Source organism: Amphibalanus amphitrite, unplaced genomic scaffold (assembly GCF_019059575.1).
Source record: "Amphibalanus amphitrite isolate SeventyFive unplaced genomic scaffold, NRLGWU_Aamphi_draft 000155F_arrow, whole genome shotgun sequence".
In the NCBI taxonomy this organism is placed as follows: domain Eukaryota; kingdom Metazoa; phylum Arthropoda; class Thecostraca; order Balanomorpha; family Balanidae; genus Amphibalanus; species Amphibalanus amphitrite.
The window spans coordinates 697,796-707,736 of NW_024881650.1; positions in this window are offsets into that span (position 1 = coordinate 697,796).

Here is a 9,941-nt window from a genome sequence, read left to right on the forward strand (position 1 = left end):
CGATGGGGCCCACCTGGGGCCCACGGGACCCAATTGAAATTTGGGGCCCAATAGGGCGGCCCCTACGATTTTCTTCAAAAATTGCACAGACACTCTCCTGGGCCCCCTCTTCAATCTGGCTGAAGAAACCTACCGGGGAATCCAAAGGAAGGGGCCCAAAGAGGGCCCCAAAGAGGCCCTTTCTAAGTATTGCCCCTAATTTCGCGACCAACCCCGGCAATACGCACATCATTGGAAAGAGCGTAATTTCCCAAACAAAAAACCCAAGTAACATTTTTCGATGGGGCCCACCTGGGGCCCACGGGACCCAATTGAAATTTGGGGCCCAATGGGGCGGCCCCTACGATTTCCTTCAAAATTTGCACAGACACTCTCCTGGGCCCCCTCTTCAATCTGGCTGAAGAAACCTACCGGGGAATCCAAAGGAAGGGGCCCAAAGAGGGCCCCAAAGAGGCCCTTTCTAAGTATTGCCCCTAATTTCGCGACCAACCCCGGCAATATGCACATCATTGGAAAGAGCGTAATTTCCCAAACAAAAAACCCAAGTAACATTTTTCGATGGGGCCCACCTGGGGCCCACGGGACCCAATTGAAATTTGGGGCCCAATGGGGCGGCCCCTACGATTTTCTTCAAAATTTGCACAGACACTCTCCTGGGCCCCCTCTTCAATCTGGCTGAAGAAACCCACCGGGGAATCCAAAGGAAGGGGCCCAAAGAGGGCCCCAAAAGGCCCTTTCTAAGTATTGCCCCTAATTTCGCGACCAACCCCGGCAATATGCACATCATTGGAAAGAGCGTAATTTCCCAAACAAAAAACCCAAGTAACATTTTTCGATGGGGCCCACCTGGGGCCCACGGGACCCAATTGAAATTTGGGGCCCAATAGGGCGGCCCCTACGATTTTCTTCAAAAATTGCACAGACACTCTCCTGGGCCCCCTCTTCAATCTGGCTGAAGAAACCTACCGGGGAATCCAAAGGAAGGGGCCCAAAGAGGGCCCCAAAGAGGCCCTTTCTAAGTATTGCCCCTAATTTCGCGACCAACCCCGGCAATACGCACATCATTGGAAAGAGCGTAATTTCCCAAACAAAAAACCCAAGTAACATTTTTCGATGGGGCCCACCTGGGGCCCACGGGACCCAATTGAAATTTGGGGCCCAATGGGGCGGCCCCTACGATTTCCTTCAAAATTTGCACAGACACTCTCCTGGGCCCCCTCTTCAATCTGGCTGAAGAAACCTACCGGGGAATCCAAAGGAAGGGGCCCAAAGAGGGCCCCAAAGAGGCCCTTTCTAAGTATTGCCCCTAATTTCGCGACCAACCCCGGCAATATGCACATCATTGGAAAGAGCGTAATTTCCCAAACAAAAAACCCAAGTAACATTTTTCGATGGGGCCCACCTGGGGCCCACGGGACCCAATTGAAATTTGGGGCCCAATGGGGCGGCCCCTACGATTTTCTTCAAAATTTGCACAGACACTCTCCTGGGCCCCCTCTTCAATCTGGCTGAAGAAACCCACCGGGGAATCCAAAGGAAGGGGCCCAAAGAGGGCCCCAAAGAGGCCCTTTCTAAGTATTGCCCCTAATTTCGCGACCAACCCCGGCAATATGCACATCATTGGAAAGAGCGTAATTTCCCAAACAAAAAACCCAAGTAACATTTTTCGATGGGGCCCACCTGGGGCCCACGGGACCCAATTGAAATTTGGGGCCCAATGGGGCGGCCCCTACGATTTTCTTCAAAATTTGCAAAGACACTCTCCTGGGCCCCCTCTTCAATCTGGCTGAAGAAACCCACCGGGGAATCCAAAGGAAGGGGTCCAAAGAGGGCCCCAAATAGGCCCTTTCTAAGTATTGCCCCTAATTTCGCGACCAACCCCGGCAATATGCACATCATTGGAAAGAGCGTAATTTCCCAAACAAAAAACCCAAGTAACATTTTTCGATGGAGCCCACCTGGGGCCCACGGGACCCAATTGAAATTTGGGGCCCAATGGGGCGGCCCCTACGATTTTCTTCAAAATTTGCACAGACACTCTCCTGGGCCCCCTCTTCAATCTGGATGAAGAAACCCACCGGGGAATCCAAAGGAAGGGGCCCAAAGAGGGCCCCAAAGAGGCCCTTTCTAAGTATTGCCCCTAATTTCGCGACCCAGGTGGGCCCCATCGAAAAATGTTACTTGGGTTTTTTGTTTGGGAAATTACGCTCTTTCCAATGATGTGCGTATTGCCGGGGTTGGTCGCGAAATTAGGGGCAATACTTAGAAAGGGCCTCTTTGGGGCCCTCTTTGGGCCCCTTCCTTTGGATTCCCCGGTAGGTTTCTTCAGCCAGATTGAAGAGGGGGCCCAGGAGAGTGTCTGTGCAAATTTTGAAGAAAATCGTAGGGGCCGCCCCATTGGGCCCCAAATTTCAGTTGGGTCCCGTGGGCCCCAGGTGGGCCCCATCGAAAAATATTACTTGGGTTTTTTGTTTGGGAAATTACGCTCTTTCCAATGATGTGCATATTGCCGGGGTTGGTCGCGAAATTAGGGGCAATACTTAGAAAGGGCCTATTTGGGGCCCTCTTTGGACCCCTTCCTTTGGATTCCCCGGTAGGTTTCTTCAGCCAGATTGAAGAGGGGGCCCAGGAGAGTGTCTGTGCAAATTTTGAAGAAAATCGTAGGGGCCGCCCCATTGGGCCCCAAATTTCAATTGGATCCCGTGGGCCCCAGGTGGGCCCCATCGAAAAATGTTACTTGGGTTTTTTGTTTGGGAAATTACGCTCTTTCCAATGATGTGCGTATTGCCGGGGTTGGTCGCGAAATTAGGGGCAATACTTAGAAAGGGCCTCTTTGGGGCCCTCTTTGGGCCCCTTCCTTTGGATTCCCCGGTAGGTTTCTTCAGCCAGATTGAAGAGGGGGCCCAGGAGAGTGTCTGTGCAAATTTTGAAGAAAATCGTAGGGGCCGCCCCATTGGGCCCCAAATTTCAATTGGGTCCCGTGGGCCCCAGGTGGGCCCCATCGAAAAATGTTACTTGGGTTTTTTGTTTTGGAAATTACGCTCTTTCCAATGATGTGCATATTGCCGGGGTTGGTCGCGAAATTAGGGGCAATACTTAGAAAGGGCCTCTTTGGGGCCCTCTTTGGACCCCTTCCTTTGGATTCCCCGGTAGGTTTCTTCAGCCAGATTGAAGAGGGGGCCCAGGAGAGTGTCTGTGCAAATTTTGAAGAAAATCGTAGGGGCCGCCCCATTGGGCCCCAAATTTCAATTGGGTCCCGTGGGCCCCAGGTGGGCCCCATCGAAAAATGTTACTTGGGTTTTTTGTTTGGGAAATTACGCTCTTTCCAATGATGTGCATATTGCCGGGGTTGGTCGCGAAATTAGGGGCAATACTTAGAAAGGGCCTATTTGGGGCCCTCTTTGGACCCCTTCCTTTGGATTCCCCGGTAGGTTTCTTCAGCCAGATTGAAGAGGGGGCCCAGGAGAGTGTCTGTGCAAATTTTGAAGAAAATCGTAGGGGCCGCCCCATTGGGCCCCAAATTTCAATTGGGTCCCGTGGGCCCCAGGTGGGCCCCATCGAAAAATGTTACTTAGGTTTTTTGTTTGGGAAATTGCGCTCTTTCCAATGATGTGCCATTGTGCATATTGCCGGGGTTGGCCGCGAAATAAGGGGCAATACTTAGAAAGGGCCTCTTTGGGGCCCTCTTTGGGCCCCTTCCTTTGGATTCCCCGGTGGGTTTCTTCAGCCAGATTGAAGAGGGGGCCCAGGAGAGTGTCTGTGCAAATTTTGAAGAAAATCGTAGGGGCCGCCCCATTGGGCCCCAAATTTCAATTGGGTCCCGTGGGCCCCAGGTGGGCCCCATCGAAAAATGTTACTTGGGTTTTTTGTTGGGAAATTACGCTCTTTCCAATGATGTGCGTATTGCCGGGGTTGGTCGCGAAATTAGGGGCAATACTTAGAAAGGGCCTCTTTGGGGCCCTCTTTGGGCCCCTTCCTTTGGATTCCCCGGTAGGTTTCTTCAGCCAGATTGAAGAGAGGGCCCAGGAGAGTGTCTGTGCAAATTTTGAAGAAAATCGTAGGGGCCGCCCTATTGGGCCCCAAATTTCAATTGGGTCCCGTGGGCCCCAGGTGGGCCCCATCGAAAAATGTTACTTGGGTTTTTTGTTTGGGAAATTACGCTTTTTCCAATGATGTGCATATTGCCGGGGTTGGTCGCGAAATTAGGGGCAATACTTAGAAAGGGCCTCTTTGGGGCCCTCTTTGGGCCCCTTCCTTTGGATTCCCCGGTGGGTTTCTTCAGCCAGATTGAAGAGGGAGCCCAGGAGAGTGTCTGTGCAAATTTTGAAGAAAATCGTAGGGGCCGCCCCATTGGGCCCCAAATTTCAATTGGGTCCCGTGGGCCCCAGGTGGGCCCCATCGAAAAATGTTACTTGGGTTTTTTGTTTGGGAAATTACGCTCTTTCCAATGATGTGCATATTGCCGGGGTTGGTCGCGAAATTAGGGGCAATACTTAGAAAGGGCCTCTTTGGGGCCCTCTTTGGGCCCCTTCCTTTGGATTCCCCGGTAGGTTTCTTCAGCCAGATTGAAGAGGGGGCCCAGGAGAGTGTCTGTGCAAATTTTGAAGAAAATCGTAGGGGCCGCCCCATTGGGCCCCAAATTTCAATTGGGTCCCGTGGGCCCCAGGTGGGCCCCATCGAAAAATGTTACTTGGGTTTTTTGTTTGGGAAATTACGCTCTTTCCAATGATGTGCGTATTGCCGGGGTTGGTCGCGAAATTAGGGGCAATACTTAGAAAGGGCCTCTTTGGGGCCCTCTTTGGGCCCCTTCCTTTGGATTCCCCGGTAGGTTTCTTCAGCCAGATTGAAGAGGGGGGCCCAGGAGAGTGTCTGTGCAAATTTTGAAGAAAATCGTAGGGGCCGCCCCATTGGGCCCCAAATTTCAATTGGGTCCCGTGGGCCCCAGGTGGGCCCCATCGAAAAATGTTACTTAGGTTTTTTGTTTGGGAAATTGCGCTCTTTCCAATGATGTGCATATTGCCGGGGTTGGTCGCGAAATTAGAGGCAATACTTAGAAAGGGCCTCTTTGGGGCCCTTTTTGGGCCCCTTCCTTTGGATTCCCCGGTAGGTTTCTTCAGCCAGATTGAAGAGGGGGCCCAGGAGAGTGTCTGTGCAAATTTTGAAGAAAATCGTAGGGGCCGCCCCATTGGGCCCCAAATTTCAATTGGGTCCCGTGGGCCCCAGGTGGGCCCCATCGAAAAATGTTACTTGAGTTTTTTGTTTGGGAAATTACGCTCTTTCCAATGATGTGCATATTGCCGGGGTTGGTCGCGAAATTAGGGGCAATACTTAGAAAGGGCCTCTTTGGGGCCCTCTTTGGACCCCTTCCTTTGGATTCCCCGGTAGGTTTCTTCAGCCAGATTGAAGAGGGGGCCCAGGAGAGTGTCTGTGCAAATTTTGAAGAAAATCGTAGGGGCCGCCCCATTGGGCCCCAAATTTCAATTGGGTCCCGTGGGCCCCAGGTGGGCCCCATCGAAAAATGTTACTTGGGTTTTTTGTTTGGGAAATTACGCTCTTTCCAATGATGTGCATATTGCCGGGGTTGGTCGCGAAATTAGGGGCAATACTTAGAAAGGGCCTATTTGGGGCCCTCTTTGGACCCCTTCCTTTGGATTCCCCGGTAGGTTTCTTCAGCCAGATTGAAGAGGGGGCCCAGGAGAGTGTCTGTGCAAATTTTGAAGAAAATCGTAGGGGCCGCCCCATTGGGCCCCAAATTTCAATTGGGTCCCGTGGGCCCCAGGTGGGCCCCATCGAAAAATGTTACTTAGGTTTTTTGTTTGGGAAATTGCGCTCTTTCCAATGATGTGCATATTGCCGGGGTTGGCCGCGAAATAAGGGGCAATACTTAGAAAGGGCCTCTTTGGGGCCCTCTTTGGGCCCCTTCCTTTGGATTCCCCGGTGGGTTTCTTCAGCCAGATTGAAGAGGGGGCCCAGGAAAGTGTCTGTGCAAATTTTGAAGAAAATCGTAGGGGCCGCCCCATTGGGCCCCAAATTTCAATTGGGTCCCGTGGGCCCCAGGTGGGCCCCATCGAAAAATGTTACTTGGGTTTTTTGTTTGGGAAATTACGCTCTTTCCAATGATGTGCGTATTGCCGGGGTTGGTCGCGAAATTAGGGGCAATACTTAGAAAGGGCCTCTTTGGGGCCCTCTTTGGGCCCCTTCCTTTGGATTCCCCGGTAGGTTTCTTCAGCCAGATTGAAGAGAGGGCCCAGGAGAGTGTCTGTGCAAATTTTGAAGAAAATCGTAGGGGCCGCCCTATTGGGCCCCAAATTTCAATTGGGTCCCGTGGGCCCCAGGTGGGCCCCATCGAAAAATGTTACTTGGGTTTTTTGTTTGGGAAATTACGCTCTTTCCAATGATGTGCATATTGCCGGGGTTGGTCGCGAAATTAGGGGCAATACTTAGAAAGGGCCTCTTTGGGGCCCTCTTTGGGCCCCTTCCTTTGGATTCCCCGGTGGGTTTCTTCAGCCAGATTGAAGAGGGAGCCCAGGAGAGTGTCTGTGCAAATTTTGAAGAAAATCGTAGGGGCCGCCCCATTGGGCCCCAAATTTCAATTGGGTCCCGTGGGCCCCAGGTGGGCCCCATCGAAAAATGTTACTTGGGTTTTTTGTTTGGGAAATTACGCTCTTTCCAATGATGTGCATATTGCCGGGGTTGGTCGCGAAATTAGGGGCAATACTTAGAAAGGGCCTCTTTGGGGCCCTCTTTGGGCCCCTTCCTTTGGATTCCCCGGTAGGTTTCTTCAGCCAGATTGAAGAGGGGGCCCAGGAGAGTGTCTGTGCAAATTTTGAAGGAAATCGTAGGGGCCGCCCCATTGGGCCCCAAATTTCAATTGGGTCCCGTGGGCCCCAGGTGGGCCCCATCGAAAAATGTTACTTAGGTTTTTTGTTTGGGAAATTACGCTCTTTCCAATGATGTGCGTATTGCCGGGGTTGGTCGCGAAATTAGGGGCAATACTTAGAAAGGGCCTCTTTGGGGCCCTCTTTGGGCCCCTTCCTTTGGATTCCCCGGTAGGTTTCTTCAGCCAGATTGAAGAGGGGGCCCAGGAGAGTGTCTGTGCAAATTTTGAAGAAAATCGTAGGGGCCGCCCCATTGGGCCCCAAATTTCAATTGGGTCCCGTGGGCCCCAGGTGGGCCCCATCGAAAAATGTTACTTAGGTTTTTTGTTTGGGAAATTGCGCTCTTTCCAATGATGTGCATATTGCCGGGGTTGGTCGCGAAATTAGGGGCAATACTTAGAAAGGGCCTCTTTGGGGCCCTTTTTGGGCCCCTTCCTTTGGATTCCCCGGTAGGTTTCTTCAGCCAGATTGAAGAGGGGGCCCAGGAGAGTGTCTGTGCAAATTTTGAAGAAAATCGTAGGGGCCGCCCCATTGGGCCCCAAATTTCAATTGGGTCCCGTGGGCCCCAGGTGGGCCCCATCGAAAAATGTTACTTGAGTTTTTTGTTTGGGAAATTACGCTCTTTCCAATGATGTGCATATTGCCGGGGTTGGTCGCGAAATTAGGGGCAATACTTAGAAAGGGCCTCTTTGGGGCCCTCTTTGGGCCCCTTCCTTTGGATTCCCCGGTAGGTTTCTTCAGCCAGATTGAAGAGGGGGCCCAGGAGAGTGTCTGTGCAAATTTTGAAGGAAATCGTAGGGGCCGCCCCATTGGGCCCCAAATTTCAATTGGGTCCCGTGGGCCCCAGGTGGGCCCCATCGAAAAATGTTACTTAGGTTTTTGTTTGGGAAATTACGCTCTTTCCAATGATGTGCGTATTGCCGGGGTTGGTCGCGAAATTAGGGGCAATACTTAGAAAGGGCCTCTTTGGGGCCCTCTTTGGGCCCCTTCCTTTGGATTCCCCGGTAGGTTTCTTCAGCCAGATTGAAGAGGGGGCCCAGGAGAGTGTATGTGCAAATTTTGAAGAAAATCGTAGGGGCCGCCCCATTGGGCCCCAAATTTCAATTGGGTCCCGTGGGCCCCAGGTGGGCCCCATCGAAAAATGTTACTTAGGTTTTTTGTTTGGGAAATTGCGCTCTTTCCAATGATGTGCATATTGCCGGGGTTGGTCGCGAAATTAGGGGCAATACTTAGAAAGGGCCTCTTTGGGGCCCTTTTTGGGCCCCTTCCTTTGGATTCCCCGGTAGGTTTCTTCAGCCAGATTGAAGAGGGGGCCCAGGAGAGTGTCTGTGCAAATTTTGAAGAAAATCGTAGGGGCCGCCCCATTGGGCCCCAAACTTCAATTGGGTCCCGTGGGCCCCAGGTGGGCCCCATCGAAAAATGTTACTTAGGTTTTTTGTTTGGGAAATTGCGCTCTTTCCAATGATGTGCATATTGCCGGGGTTGGTCGCGAAATTAGGGGCAATACTTAGAAAGGGCCTCTTTGGGGCCCTCTTTGGGCCCCTTCCTTTGGATTCCCCGGTGGGTTTCTTCAGCCAGATTGAAGAGGGGGCCCAGGAGAGTGTCTGTGCAAATTTTGAAGAAAATCGTAGGGGCCGCCCCATTGGGCCCCAAATTTCAATTGGGTCCCGTGGGCCCCAGGTGGGCCCCATCGAAAAATGTTACTTGGGTTTTTTGTTTGGGAAATTACGCTCTTTCCAATGATGTGCATATTGCCGGGGTTGGTCGCGAAATTAGGGGCAATACTTAGAAAGGGCCTCTTTGGGGCCCTCTTTGGGCCCCTTCCTTTGGATTCCCCGGTAGGTTTCTTCAGCCAGATTGAAGAGGGGGCCCAGGAGAGTGTCTGTGCAAATTTTGAAGGAAATCGTAGGGGCCGCCCCATTGGGCCCCAAATTTCAATTGGGTCCCGTGGGCCCCAGGTGGGCCCCATCGAAAAATGTTACTTAGGTTTTTTGTTTGGGAAATTACGCTCTTTCCAATGATGTGCGTATTGCCGGGGTTGGTCGCGAAATTAGGGGCAATACTTAGAAAGGGCCTCTTTGGGGCCCTCTTTGGGCCCCTTCCTTTGGATTCCCCGGTAGGTTTCTTCAGCCAGATTGAAGAGGGGGCCCAGGAGAGTGTCTGTGCAAATTTTGAAGAAAATCGTAGGGGCCGCCCCATTGGGCCCCAAATTTCAATTGGGTCCCGTGGGCCCCAGGTGGGCCCCATCGAAAAATGTTACTTAGGTTTTTTGTTTGGGAAATTGCGCTCTTTCCAATGATGTGCATATTGCCGGGGTTGGTCGCGAAATTAGGGGCAATACTTAGAAAGGGCCTCTTTGGGGCCCTCTTTGGGCCCCTTCCTTTGGATTCCCCGGTGGGTTTCTTCAGCCAGATTGAAGAGGGGGCCCAGGAGAGTGTCTGTGCAAATTTTGAAGAAAATCGTAGGGGCCGCCCCATTGGGCCCCAGATTTCAATTGGGTCCCGTGGGCCCCAGGTGGGCCCTATCGAAAAATGTTACTTAGGTTTTTTGTTTGGGAAATTGCGCTCTTTCCAATGATGTGCATATTGCTGGATTTTGTCGATGTTATAGGCCTGAAATTGTTAAAAACGTTTATTTATGCCCCGAGGGCATACTCCCGGGCCCATATATTTGAAGCTGTTTTTTTCGGTTCAGGGGGGCGCTAGCCCCCTAAATTTGGTACCGTTGCACGTAAAATTTTGTCCTCTTTCGAATGACGTGCATTTTTAGCTGTTTTGACGGCTAGAAGTAGGGTTTTCAAAGTTCGTCGATTGTGCCCTGAGGGCATACTGTTTTTTGGGATTTGTGGCCCCCCTGATGGATTCCCCGCATTTTGGCACTAGGATTTTCGATAGAGGACACCATTCTGCACCTCTCCACCAAAATTCAGCGAAATCGTAGGGGCCGTCGATCCCTGCTGAATCCCTGCTGAACCCCTGCTGAATCCCTGCTAACTTCCGTTACATAGGTCAAATGTCACGTGACATTTGGCCGACAGTTGAAAATACCATAAATACCTGTGAG